We start from the raw sequence: 13,887 nt of genomic DNA on the forward strand, positions 1-13,887 counted from the left end.
TGACAAAGAAATTATTTAAGCTTAATTGAAATCAGGAAAAAATTAAATATATATATTGAAAACATTTGTGTTCGACTGTTTTAAGGCCTCCTAGGGGTTTGCATACTCACCTGTGCAAGAAACGGCCTTCATATTTTTGTTTATTACATGCAATTAATATACATAAAGAATCCTCTAAATATAAATTTAGTGTATTTACTTTAAAAATTCTCTAGATTTCAAATATAAGAGTTTCTCCCCAAATTATATATTCACTATTAAATCTAAAGTATACATTTTTCTTTTTTAATAAAAACATAATTCCTTTATGGAAATAGTATGTCCATCAGTTAGAAACCATCTATTAGTACATGAATGCCTATATGATAAGCCAAACTGAAAATAATTCTAAATTTCATTGTCAATTATCTCAATACAGTGTACAGCCACTCTAATAAGGCTTTGACTTCATTTGTCCTTCCATTATGCATACTGGGATTTTTTAGTACTTGGTATACTAATTATACTAAGAATTATGAATTTAGTTCCATTTGTTGGAATTTTATTAGGAAAATGTGCTCACATATAAATAAAATGCTGATTTGATGCAAATATTAATTAAAAGTAGCTGATTTGTGATGGGTTTTTCCTTGGACTGAAATGTGCCATTCTATCCTAGCTGGACATAAATACTCAGAAAACTTTCTTTAGTACATGTCTTTACTTTTCTGAAATTGTACAATGCCATCCTTCCTGCTTTATAAAACTACTATTTTAAAAATATCTTTTAGGTTAACAGATTTTCAAATGGGCATGTTGCTGACTGACTCCTATCTGACCGTCTTAATTTACGATGCAACCATAAATTAAGATAATGATTATAAATCATAGACCACACTGCTAACCACTCTAAAGATCATTGTATTCTACTTGATCACAATAGAAGACATGGTCCTCTGTAATCCCCATTGTTGAATTATCTCTTTGAATAATAGATGATAATGTCAAAAATGAGCAATTGTGTGGATTCTTGCTCTATCATCATCATGCATATAATATAATTAGAGCAGCCTCGAGAAAAATCCATGCCCATTGGCCGAAAAAAAAAAAAATGGATAGCAAATTGTGGGTACATTTACTCAATGGAATACATCTCAGTGGTAAAGAAATATTAACATCTTGAAAATAGCAGGCAAATGAATAAACTAGAAAAAACCTTGGGCGCACGGGGATGTGGGGGGGGTGGATGTAAGGGGAGATGGGTAGAGAGAAGGGAGAAGGGGAGGATTCAGGAAAGCTTGGGGGAATGGATGGGTGGGATGGAGGAAGGGTGGATATGGGAACAGGGAAGTAAATACCTTAACTGAGGGAGCCATTATAGGGTTTGCAAGAGACTTGACTCTAGAGGGGTTCCCAGGTCCAAGAAGAGGTACCTAGATTGTTCCTTGGGCAGCAGAGGAGAGGGTGCCTGAACTGGCCTTGTCCCATAGCCACACTGATGAATATTTTGCATATCACCATAGAACCTTCATCTGGCGATGGATGGAGATAGAGACAGAGACCCACATTGGAGCACTGGACTTAGCTCCCAAGGTCCAAATGAGGAGTAGAAGGAGGGGGAACATGAGCAAGGAAGTCAGGACTATGCGGGGTGCATCCACCCACTGAGACGGTGGGACTAATCTAATAGGAGCTCACCAAGACCACCTGGACTGGCAGTGATGGTGCATATGATCAAATTAGACACTCTGAATGTGGCTGGCAATGAAGGCTGACTGAGAAGCCAAGGACAATGGCACTTGGTTTTGATTCTACTGCATTGACTGACTTTGTGGAAACGTGGTTTGTTTGGATGTTCACCTTTATAGACCTGGATGGAGTGGGGAGGACCTTGGACTTCCCATGGGCAGGGAACCCTGACTGCTCTCAGGACTAGAAAGGGAGGGGGAGGTAGGGAGGAGGAGGGAAAAGGGAGGTGGAGAGTTGGACATTTTTAATAAATAAATAAGTAAATAAATAAGAAATTTTAGAATTAAAAAAAAAGAAAAACCCATCTTGAGTGAAGTAACTCAGACCACAATGATGACCATGGTATGTACCTACCATAGGTGACCAAAAAACTATAAAGCAAAAAATAGGACACCTATAGCCCCCAACTCCAGACAAGCTAAGTAACAATGGGAACATTAAGGGGAACAAGCATTCATCCACCTGAGATGGGTAAAAAAGCAAGATCTCTTGATAAAATTAGGAAAGTATATGTGCAGGGAGAAGGTACTGCAGAAGGGGAGGAGGAGAGGAAAGGAGAGGGAAGGAAAACTTGAAGGAACAGGGTTTTTGAGATTTGGGATGGACAGAATCAGAGAGCAAGGAAAAAGGTATCTTGATATAGAAGGGAACTATTATAGGACTAGCAAAGTAGGAATAAGAGAAAATCTTAAGATTCCGCAAGGATGATCCTAGTGAAGATTCTAAAATTAGTGGAGAGTGTGCTTGAACAGTCCTTGCCTAGGAATCCATTTGATGATTATCTTAAATGGTATCAGATAACCTACACCCATAACTGGTGGAAGCAGATGCAGAGATCTGCATTCAATCACAGGGCTGAGCTCCCCAAACCATGTTGAAGTATTGGCAGAGGGACAACACATGCAATGAAACCGAGGCTGTAATAGGACTACCCACTGAAACACCTCACCTGAGCTAATGGGAGCCTAACAACTCTGGACTGACAGTGAGAGAACCAACAATGTACCAACTAGAGCTCAGAATATGGATGACAGCTATTTGGCTGGGAAAGACTGTGGGCCACTGTCAGCTTGTTCTGGCCCTAGGGAACCCATTCTGTGAAATGCTAACTGGATACCATGAAAACAAAATTAACATACAATAAAATAATGAAACTATTGTATGATCCTATGAAATAAAATAAATACCTAATTAAATTACCTGTGTTAGTGATGAGTCTTTGAAGGTACCAGGTGAACCGTACATAAAGAAAAAAATAATCTTTACATATTACTTAGTGTTAGTTAAATGTGATTTTGGATTTGATTCATTGCAAGTTGTAGACAGAAAAAAAATGAGTACAGGTATTTTACTCTTTACTACGTTTTCTCTATCTCATGGGGAATGATTAAAGTCAGTGTTTTTACTCTTTGAAACTGTGCTGCTGTGATTACTTCATTTCACAGAATGGATGGGGCAGGCTGACTAAGAAATTGGACCTGCTCATCAAAACCATATTTTATGGCAATTGTAGATCACAGCCCAGCCTGAGGTAAGATATTGAGAATTAGCTGGTGAGGATACACTTCCATGTTTGTGATGTTGTTCTTCGGTTTTTAGACATGAGCATTCAGGATAAAATTACTACTCAGCAAGTGAAAAATGTAAGTATTAAATATAGATAATGTTATATATATTTACACACACACACACACACACACACACACACACACACACACACATATATATATATATATATATATATATATATATATATACCAATCTTTTCCTGAATAGATTTTAATCATAAATCTTGTCAAACACAGTAGGATGGCAATTTATGTCTCGATAATCAAATCAATAAAATGTAATTCAAAGGCTGTGTGTATTAAAAACTCAAGTACAGGATATGAAATATTCCTTTATACTGTGTGAATAAATGTCATTGTGATTGATTAAGTAAAGATCCTGACTGGATTGTATCTAGGCAGGATAATGTTAAGCTGATGAACCAGAAAAAGAAGCATCTGTGATAAGGAGAGGAGTCTCAGTATCATGAGAAGCAGTTGGAAGGAAATGTACTTTCTATACTGAGAAAAGTTACCAATCCATATAACACACATAATACATGTGATTAATTTAAAATATACAGGTTTGGTAGTAATATGCCTGAGTTATTGGCTGAGTGTTTGTAATTTATGATAATTTTCAATGTGGTTATTATGAAACTGTATTTTGGGACACAAAACTCTGCCTACAAATGGCATTCTGACCTGGGGCACTAATTACTATATAACAAATAAAATATATTTAAAAGATTCTAAGCAATCAAAAAATCGAATCAAACTTGGCTTATGAATAACTTACCTTTGCTCATCTAAGATCCATGCTCATGGCAAAGAGAGGAATAGGTTTTTAAGAAAAGATTCTGAGCTGGTTGCTGGTGACTAACAGAAGTATGGCTCTATGAAGTGGCCCTGCATTCAAATACTTAAAAAGGTTTATTAACAATTGGGCTATATGCTGCTCAGTGTAAGCTTGGACCCAATAATGTCCCAGAGGTGCAGAGGTAATCATGGCTACCTGATACCTCAGCCATGAATCTAGTCTCTCAGGAAAACAAGGGCAAAAAAACAGTCACAAATGCCATGCAACAACACGTGCTGTACTCTGAGCAGTGGTAAATTGCAAGTAACACAGGAGTTATGAGAAGATTGGTCTCATCTGATCAAAGAACCATGCAGATGTTTAATAAAGAAAGATGAAGGCAATAAAAACTTCTAAACAGACTGCTGTGTGTTTCTAAGCATACATGTACCAGTGTCTCTGCATATCTTTTATTTTTTATTTTATTTGTTTTTTTTGGTTCTTTGTAAGTTTATTATTAAAATAAATGAGATAGGCTATAACCATCGTCCGTCTGGGGGCAGCTGGAGTGGCAGCTGCAGCCAGGAAAGGCACGAGGCTATGCCGACTGGACTCAGAAGTAGTAGGTTTTTATTTCTTGTCAATTACAAGCATATTTTTAATGACTCCAGTAAAATTAAGCATCAAGTAAACAAAAGTGGAAAAGAACCTATACTTTTAACTTGTCTCACTAGTGCTTGAAGGTAGTTTAAAGGCTGCTTAAATTTTGTATGTAGTTGGATTTTTTTTTTTTTTTGGAGGCTGAAGGCATCCATCTGCTGTCATTGAGGCCCAAGTTGAATTTGGATTGAAGTGGATTCTGAATACTTCTGTCTCTGCTGAAGAGAGAAGCTTTATAAGGAGTAAACAAGTTGAATAGAGAAAATAGTGATCAATAATAGGCATTTTAGTGGTCTTTTTAATGTTTTCTGCTGAGGAACACTTCAAGATTTATTGAAGCCCTCCAACCCCATTTTCCCGACTACACTCGCACACGCACGTTCACACTTTTTATTTGCCATAATCAACCGTCCAGACCCTGTAAAGATCTCTTTCAAGAACACGCGTTTTCTCATAACTCACAACCCCACCAACGCTACTCTCAACAAATTCACAGAGGAACATAAGAAGTAGGGAGTGACAACTTTGGTTCGAGTTTGTAATGCTACATATGACAAGGCTCCAGTCGAAAAAGAAGGAATTCACTTTCTAGATTGAACCTCTGCTAATGGAGCTCCACCCCCTAATCAAATAGTAGATGACTGGCTAAAGCTGTCAAAAACCAAATTTCGTGAAGAGCCAGATTGCTGTGTCGCAGTGCATTGTGTGGCAGGATTGGGAAGGGCTCCTGTGCAAGTGGTACTTGCATTGATTGAAGGTGGAATGAATTATGAAGATGCTGTTCAGTTTATAAGACAAAAAAGAAGGGGAGCATTCAATTCCAAACAGCTGCTTTTCTTGGAGAAATACCGACCTAAAATGCAATTATGCTTCAGAGATACCAATGGGCATTGCTCTGTTCAGTAGAAGTAGAGGAAGGCTTACTGGATCGTGGCATTAGAGGGAACTCTTGGTACCTGGAAATGTGAATCTGGAATCTTACCTGTGTCATCAAAGTAGTTCAGTGCTCCTCAACTCCTAATGATTGAGAAGAAAGCAAATGATAAATCCCTCTGTAATACGAATAAAATGTTTAAGAAAAGAAAATAGAAAGGAAAAGGGATTAATTTAGTGAAAGAGGGTTTTGCTCCTAGTTTTGGAGTTTTGATTTCTGCCAGAATTGAAGTATTTCAAAATCTCCTGTGTTTTTAAAACTTTTTTTCAAAATGGTGTCTGAGGAAAATCAGCAGAATATTAACCAGTGTGGAGCCAGTTGTTGGGGAGCACACACTTCCATTATGTGGGGTGTTCTACTGCCTCATTGATTCATTTAGATTCTGGTCCTTATTCTGAACTTATAATTCCAAGGTATGAAATTTCTACAGTAAAGTTAATGTCCCATATTTTAATATTATTTGAATAGAGAGCATAGTGCATATTGCCTTCCTAGAGTGATATTTCATCTGATAACCTATTATAATTATTCAATAGATTCTGATTGTTAATTTCAACAGTATGAATTCTTTCAGATAATTTCTCAGCACCCCTCAACATAGATTGGAATTTTTCTGCTAAATTAATGCTATCCTTTTCAATAGTATTAATGTTTTCAGCAAGCTGTTTATTATTAGTCTGTAAAGATTGTATTATTTCTAAAAGTGACTCTCCTTGACTCTGTTATCAAACCATTTTCTTAGAGATATAATAAGAGAAACTAAGATATTTCCCAAAACCATACAAATGAATATATAAGGAAAATCACATAAACCTTGCAGAATAACATGCATAGTGTAAGCAAACTGTTTATTAAATTTTTGAACTGCAATATTATCAGTAATCATAAATTTTAAATTTTACAAATTATTTATCTGCACTAGGCAATTACAGTGAGTTGGAGTAGGTGTAATAATTTTTATTGGACAGCAGGTGTCATCAGTTGTAACTGCTTGGCAGAAAACCTGAGCAGCCAGGGCTCCTGCATCTCCTTCAGAGATCCGTCCATATTTTTGATTCATTCCTCCCTACCATGTAAGTGTATACTGTAGCAGAAAAAACAAAACTGTAAGTGGATGACAGGAAAAAATATTTAATTTTGTCACTAAATCCCACATCAAAAGGTAGAAACATCCTTTGGGAACCATGGGGCAATCCCATACCTAGCAATGTATCTTTCTGTCCAGGTTACTTACATGAAAATGTCCCCCTATGCCTGGTATAACTGATTTTAATTCAGTGCTTACAATTGCGGTTTCTTGGTATGACATTCAGCAATTTCATGCCAGATTCTATAAATGAATTGATTAGGGAATATGACACTTGAAATTTTCAAGGAGACACAGATGGCTATGTGAGACTTCTTTCTGACACAGCCATTTTCTGAGGGGGACCCATATTGTGCAATTGATCAGTACATCTATGGATTCTGTCACTTATTGATTCCTGAAGTCAATTTTCCTTGCAGTTATTACAAAACCAAGATTTAGCCAGAATTCATTGATATAAAGCTTAAGCAGATTTAGAGACACAAGTATCTTTCCTGTACTGCAAACAGGAGCAGGAGACTCTTAGCAAAATAATTGAAAATCCCATAAAGTCCTTACCGTTCCTGGGTTTCTATTGCCTCTGTCAACTCCAGGCCTCTGGAACAGAATTTTTTGTCTAGGGTTATTTATAGCCATGCTTTAACTAGATCCAACTAAAAAGATAGATGTTAGCCAGCAGCATGACTTGCACAATGCTTCAGTAGAGACATTTTGTTTGTTCTCATTGCCTCCTGTTGGGAAAGATTGTGCATTAAATTATATATGCGTTAAGAATCAATATGTCCAGAAATCTAAAACCGGGTAATGGAAAGCACAGGTCTGCAGTTGACATGGAGATCACCACCAGAGCTGCTGATTCATCTTTTTTCCCTCCTCCCTGTGTGTGTTAAAAACATCGGGGCAATTGAAAGAAGAACACATGAGAAAATATTTTTATCACCTGTGCTCTTCCTCCCTGAGCAGGAGAAAACTATCTAATACTGCTGGTTAGCTGAGTGACTTTCAGACTACTTTTGCCTAGATTTGAGCTGTATACATGAAAACGTCCTTCTTCTCTGGACTTTTCTGATTGTGACTTTGGGCTGTCAAGTACATTGACTGCTGACTGTTTTTGAACTTTTCTTTCTGTAACTCTATGTACTTTTTATGTAGCTGAATTACAATACAAAACATCATATGTATAATACACATGGCATATGTTTTGCATATATAATATATAATTATCTTTTTATTGAGTTGAAAACAATATATAAAATATTTATGTTTACAAAATTACATATCAAAAATGATAACACTGAAGAAAGAAATTTTGATTTTAGCCTTCTTACAAATAGACCATTCTTGAATATAATAACACACTGTGATAAAGATAATGCAATAAAATAAGATCAAATGATTTCATTAAAATTTTATATATATTTATGTTATCAAAAATTATGTTTGTTTGTTTAAAATGTCTTATATTTAATTTCACACATATTTTGCCTTTGTTATTTATGTTTTCCTTACTCTGATGGAATTTCTATTCATTAAATATATTCTTTATATTAATAGAAAAGTATATTTTGGAGAAATCCACCACATTTCATTTTTAAAACTACTCTCCAATTTTCAGAATCAAAAGCATAAAGCTACTCATCATCACGGCTTACAAGAGATTTATATCTTTGGATTGGAGTGCTTGATTTTAAAATAATCAAACAGCTACAAAACACAGAAACAGAAAAAGAGTGGGAGAATTCAAAAATAATTTGTTAAGGAAAAATACAAGATTTGAAGTACGACCAAAACAAAAAAATCATTAAATATTCTGATAAATGAAGGCTTCATGAATAAGCAGCATTGTATGTAATGCTGTTGGTAAGCATGTTGGTAAACATTCACTGAAGTGTTAAACATTCGCTATAATTGTCATTAAAACCATCATTTTACAACAATATTACTCAAGTTCACATTTGGTAATAAAAGGAAAGAAACTGTAGTGTTTCTTCCAATTACACCTGATCAATACACAAAACTCACTTTTATTCTTGGGCTCAGAATATATTGTATACAATGGTTAGTTTCAATTTAGTATCACTAAGATAATAGCTTCTGCCAACAACCTATTCTTCTTAGACATGACTAGAACAAATCATACCATTTTTCCTGTTGGTTCCACTGAGTTCAACATGGAAAAGTGATGTTCCTGGCCTCTGAGTGCTTTTCTCTCATATTCAGATTCTAACTTGGGTCTGTGATGCCATTAAGTTGTAGCTCTCTACTCACAAACCCCTTTTAATACTCCATAGCAAGACCACCAGAAAGAGTCAGAGTTCTTCATGCAACTATCATAGACCACGTAGCTTTCATAAAGGAGTCTCCCAGTTTTTGCTGTTACCACTGAATCAGAAAGCCTTCTCTTAAAAGAATTGTGCCACTGCTTGCTTCTAGCAGACAAAGCCCACCTGACAAAATGCTGTTACCAAAAAGGCATGCTTAAGTCTGTCTTTGTGTATCTAGAATTCCTTTTTTAGGCTCTGTCACATTTATGTCGATATAGTTGACTATGTTGTTAATTCATTTCACAACCACCTGTACTCAAAATAATAACCAAGACAGTATATATTTTGCAATGCTCTTTGGCTAATAGCTTAAGTGTATTGCTAGCTAGCTCTTATATCTTACAATAACCCATCTCCTGTAACCTGTGCATCACCATGAGGTCATGGCCTACATGCAAAATTTAGGCTGGCTTAAGTGGAGATGTCTTTCTCTGGAGGCAGCTACATGGCTTCTCCCCAACTATGCCTACGTTCTCTCTCTCTCTCTCTCTCTCTCTCTCTCTCTCTCTCTCTCTCTCTCTCTCTCTATCTTTTAGACTGGTTTTACTTTGTTAAGCCATTGGTTGAAATCATCTTCTTATTTAGCCAAGAGAATTATAGGCTACTCATATCATACATCATCTCCTACATAGGAAAAACATATTTAAAAAATTAGAAAATGTGATCTCCAACAAAAAAACTAAATGATCACAATTAAAAATAAAAAGTAAATTAAGCTCAATTTCATCACAAATTGTAATGACAACACAAATGGGAAAATATCTCAAATTCCCACACACAGCAGAAAAGATCAAAAATTCCATGCTAAGACAGAATAGGTCTGCTTCTACTGTACAACAATATTAGTTGTTCTTTAAGTTTCAAATGGACAAGCTAAAATTATTACATATAATCACCACATTTTTATTTAGTGTGTGATAGTTAAGTATACATTTGTATATGTAAAAAATCTAAAATAACTTTACTAATTATTGTATTTGTTTTGATATTTTCTAATGCAGATATTGCATTAAAGGTAGCAGAAAGATTAATGAAGTAATATAAATACAATATTTATATATGAAATTATAAACTATATCAGGCAATTGTACATATTCAGAAAAAATATATATGCAATACATTAACTTACATAACATTTGAAAGTAAATGAAATTTGTTATGGTACAATTAGTGAGGTATTATGAGAACAGAACACCTATGTAGTATTCTAAAAAGTGTTCCAATACATTGTAATCTTACTTTCACTTTTGACAAAGGAATTACTATAATTCGACATTCCAGCATAAAACCATTTCGAAAATGTGTTCATAACTATGAATATGAGGCAAAGCATCTATTTTTGGAAGATCCTACACATTCATATGCTCATAGAACAGAAATCCATCCATTGTTATTCAAAGCTTCACAGAAATAGACTATAAAAGATATAACTGAAGTTAAATCTGCATGATATGGTTTACATTAGCAGGAAAAAAATCCTCACTCTCATGTGCTACATGGCATAATAGCAAATATTAATGTAAGGAGGATTCTGTTTGTTCTCGGATGCTCTGTCCTGAAATAATCATACAGAATCTATTTTATTTACAATACTAGCCATCAGTCTGTGGATTAAAGGGAAATGTTGCATCCAACAACTGTCTCTGGTGAGCTAAATGGCTTGAAATATCTTCAAAGAAACTTCTTATTTTCCACACTAAGACATGAGTTGAGGGATTTGGATCCTGCTGCTCTCCTCATTCTTTAACTACATTTGCACATCAGGCTTAGATCCCTCATCCCACCTCTAGTATGTCTTATAAAGTATGACTTTTGTACATCTTAGAAATAATTGTTAACTTAATACAGAGAGTAACCTTGAGAATGCCTCCAGATATGCCATAAACATATCTATCTGGGTGAGCCACGAAGGTACTATTATTTTCTTTAGATTTAAGACACTAAATCCACACTTGGGATTATTTTAGGTCTCTACATCTTAAATATCTAACTGTTTTCCACATAGATACTAATTGTACAAACTTCAGTTCTTCATCTCTTGTTTGTTTCATAGAATGGATTAAGAAATTTGTTTATTCCTAGGCAGTTCATGTTAAAATGGACAGCATAGTGAAATGTTGCATTGGAGATTTGTCCACACATGGAATAAACTTGGCTTCTTCTAGAAGGTTCCATGAAGGATATATCCTATGAACTTCCTATCCACCTTTAAATTCAGTCACAATACCATCAACACAAATGTTATCTTTCTTTCATTAAGTTTTTGCAATGATTGATGCTTCACTTGTATCTTGCTACCATTTTATTCTAGTAGCTCAGGTTCACCACTTCTTTTTCTTCTCTTTCTCTTATCTCTTCAACATTGCATGTCTATATTATAGACAGTTTTTGCATTATAATTATTCAGTTAGCTCTTCAAAAAGATGTACGACTGTATAAATGCTCTGTTCCAATAGTCTTAGTAAAACCATAAATTTTCAATGAGAGTCTAAAGATCCAGGAATTATTTGTGTCTTTCTTAAATCTCTGCTTATTGTATACTATAAAATCAAGTGTCCTAGGCATTACATAAATTTCTTCTCATACCTCTTTCTCTTACACATCGAGTACCCATATCTGTGACATCCAAGGGGACCATCTCTGGTGATGCCCACACATATCTATTGACTGATATGTAATAGTTAAAAATCGACTGATTCTTATTGCTGTATATAAATTATTTTAGTATTCCTCTCTCAGTGAGTAGTATGGATAGACTGCTTAGTTTCTGTTTCCACAAAGTTTATGCTTGGGTTGATAATATATAAATGAGAAGAAAAAAGTTAAATTATGAAGTCTTCACCTAAAATAAAAAAGATGTACCTTTCAGTAATATTATACATTTTTATGTATTTTTGTTTATTGATATAAATTAATTGTTATATTATGCATAAAACAGTATATTCTATTTAGTATGGGTTATATTTTCAATGCACTCATTGAAAAACTGTATCATAAAGTGTTGCGAGTTGAAAACTAACAAATGTAGGTAGTAGTTAATCATCTCTAACAATCAAAAAGGAAGTTGTGTTAGATACATGTTATAGGTAAATCAAAGATAAATTTTGGTACATAGGTGATCTATAACACATCAGTACTCTATAGTATATAGAATTTAAGATATTTTGTTATTATAAAACTATTTATGAGTTTGATATATGTCAACACATGGAAGAACAAATGATGCGGGATTTCCTCTGTATGCTGTGATGCCATCAATGAATATAGAAACTGTGTGGATCTATAGCAGGGCAGAATTTATGTAGGAAGGGAACACGGAACTGAATGCTGGGAGAAAGAAGGGCAGAGTCAGAAAGAAGCCATGGGGCTACCGCCACAATCAGACATGCTGAAATTTTGCTGGTAAGCCACTGCAACATGGTAATACACATATTGATAAAAATTTGGTAAATTAAAATGTAAGAGTTAGCCAGTAAGAGGCTGGAGCTAATAGGCAAGCAGTGATTTAATTGATACCACTTCTGTGTTATTAATTTGGGGCTGAGCAGCTGGGAAACAACAAGTTGCTCACTCCCTCCAACAAAGTGGTGCCGACCTGACAATCTAAAATCCACTTGAAAACCTGAGAAAGCTTAATTCTAGATACAAAAATACGGAGTTTCACACAGCTTCTTGCAGTGTTTTCATATAGAGACAGTGTTGCCACAAGTTTAAAGAGAAGCTGATATTTCAGAAGCAAGAATCGATTTGCTGCACAGGAGAGAGTAACAGGTGATTCACAACTGTAATACGGGAAATAAACCAGCACCTGACTTTGCTAATTTCCCTGGGCTTTTTCTCAAATAGATGTCAAGAGCAGTCTTTTTGTTTGGGCCAATGTACATTCAGGTTTTGGTTATAAACATTAGCACCTGAGTGCTAGCATATAGCCAGAGCCTGACAAATAAGGGCTAGCTAAGCTGAAACTTAGCTGAAACTATCTCTCTTTGCTTCTGACTAAAGGACTGTGTGTATTCAAAATGTTTCTGGAATATAAACTAATGAGGAGGATGATCTCAATTTCACCAATAGAAACAAATCCTGTGGTCACCTTGGAGATCTGCAACAGAGTTGCTGACTCATTTCTTCCTCCCATCTAAATGTTCTGTCTAGAAAAAAAAATAAAAGAAATAAAAATACAGATAAAAAGAAAAAAAGTTAAAGTAGATGACAGGAAAAAAATGCAATTTTTCTAAGACCAGAATCCAATTATCAAAAGAGGAAAGCATTGTGAGGTAAATAGAAGGTGATCTCACATCTGACTTATCAGGTCTGTATCCTGACTGTCTACCTTAAATTCTCCATTTTTGCCTGCTGATGACTGATTGTGATTCTGTGCTGCCAGTTGCAGCTTACTGGTATCACATTCAGAAATGCCATGTCAGATTCCTTAACACACAGATTTGAGATTCAGACACTTGAGGTTTTCAGATTCCCAGGTGCGTGAGGCTATTCTCTGACGCTCCAATTATCTTACTGCGCCCTCCAATAAGATCAGTACATCCTGGGTGTTGTCAGCTATTGACATTTAAGTAAATCGGCATTACAGAATATGGTGAATCCAAGACCAACCCAGGAATCACAGATATTAACGCTGACACAGGAGCCTTAGAGACTAGCGCAGATTTCCTGTACGGTAAATAGAAACAGGTGATCTTAGCAAAAACATGAGAATTCTCACCAAATAATTGCTTTCCTAGGTTTGCATTGCTTCTATTTCCTGTAGGTCTCCGGAACAGATTTTCTTTTTTGTGATTGTTTATAGCCAG

At 35.3% G+C, this 13,887-nt stretch overlaps 1 pseudogene; it reads left to right on the forward strand.

The window, feature by feature from the left end:
• Nucleotides 1-4,674: 4,674 nt before the first annotated feature.
• LOC125395969 (protein tyrosine phosphatase type IVA 2 pseudogene) lies at nucleotides 4,675-5,946 on the forward strand (annotated as a pseudogene).
• The last annotated feature ends 7,941 nt before the right edge of the window (nucleotides 5,947-13,887 follow it).

This window comes from Myodes glareolus, chromosome 24 (genome assembly GCF_982192425.1).
Source record: "Myodes glareolus chromosome 24, mMyoGla1.1, whole genome shotgun sequence".
Taxonomy (NCBI): Eukaryota; Metazoa; Chordata; class Mammalia; order Rodentia; family Cricetidae; genus Myodes; species Myodes glareolus.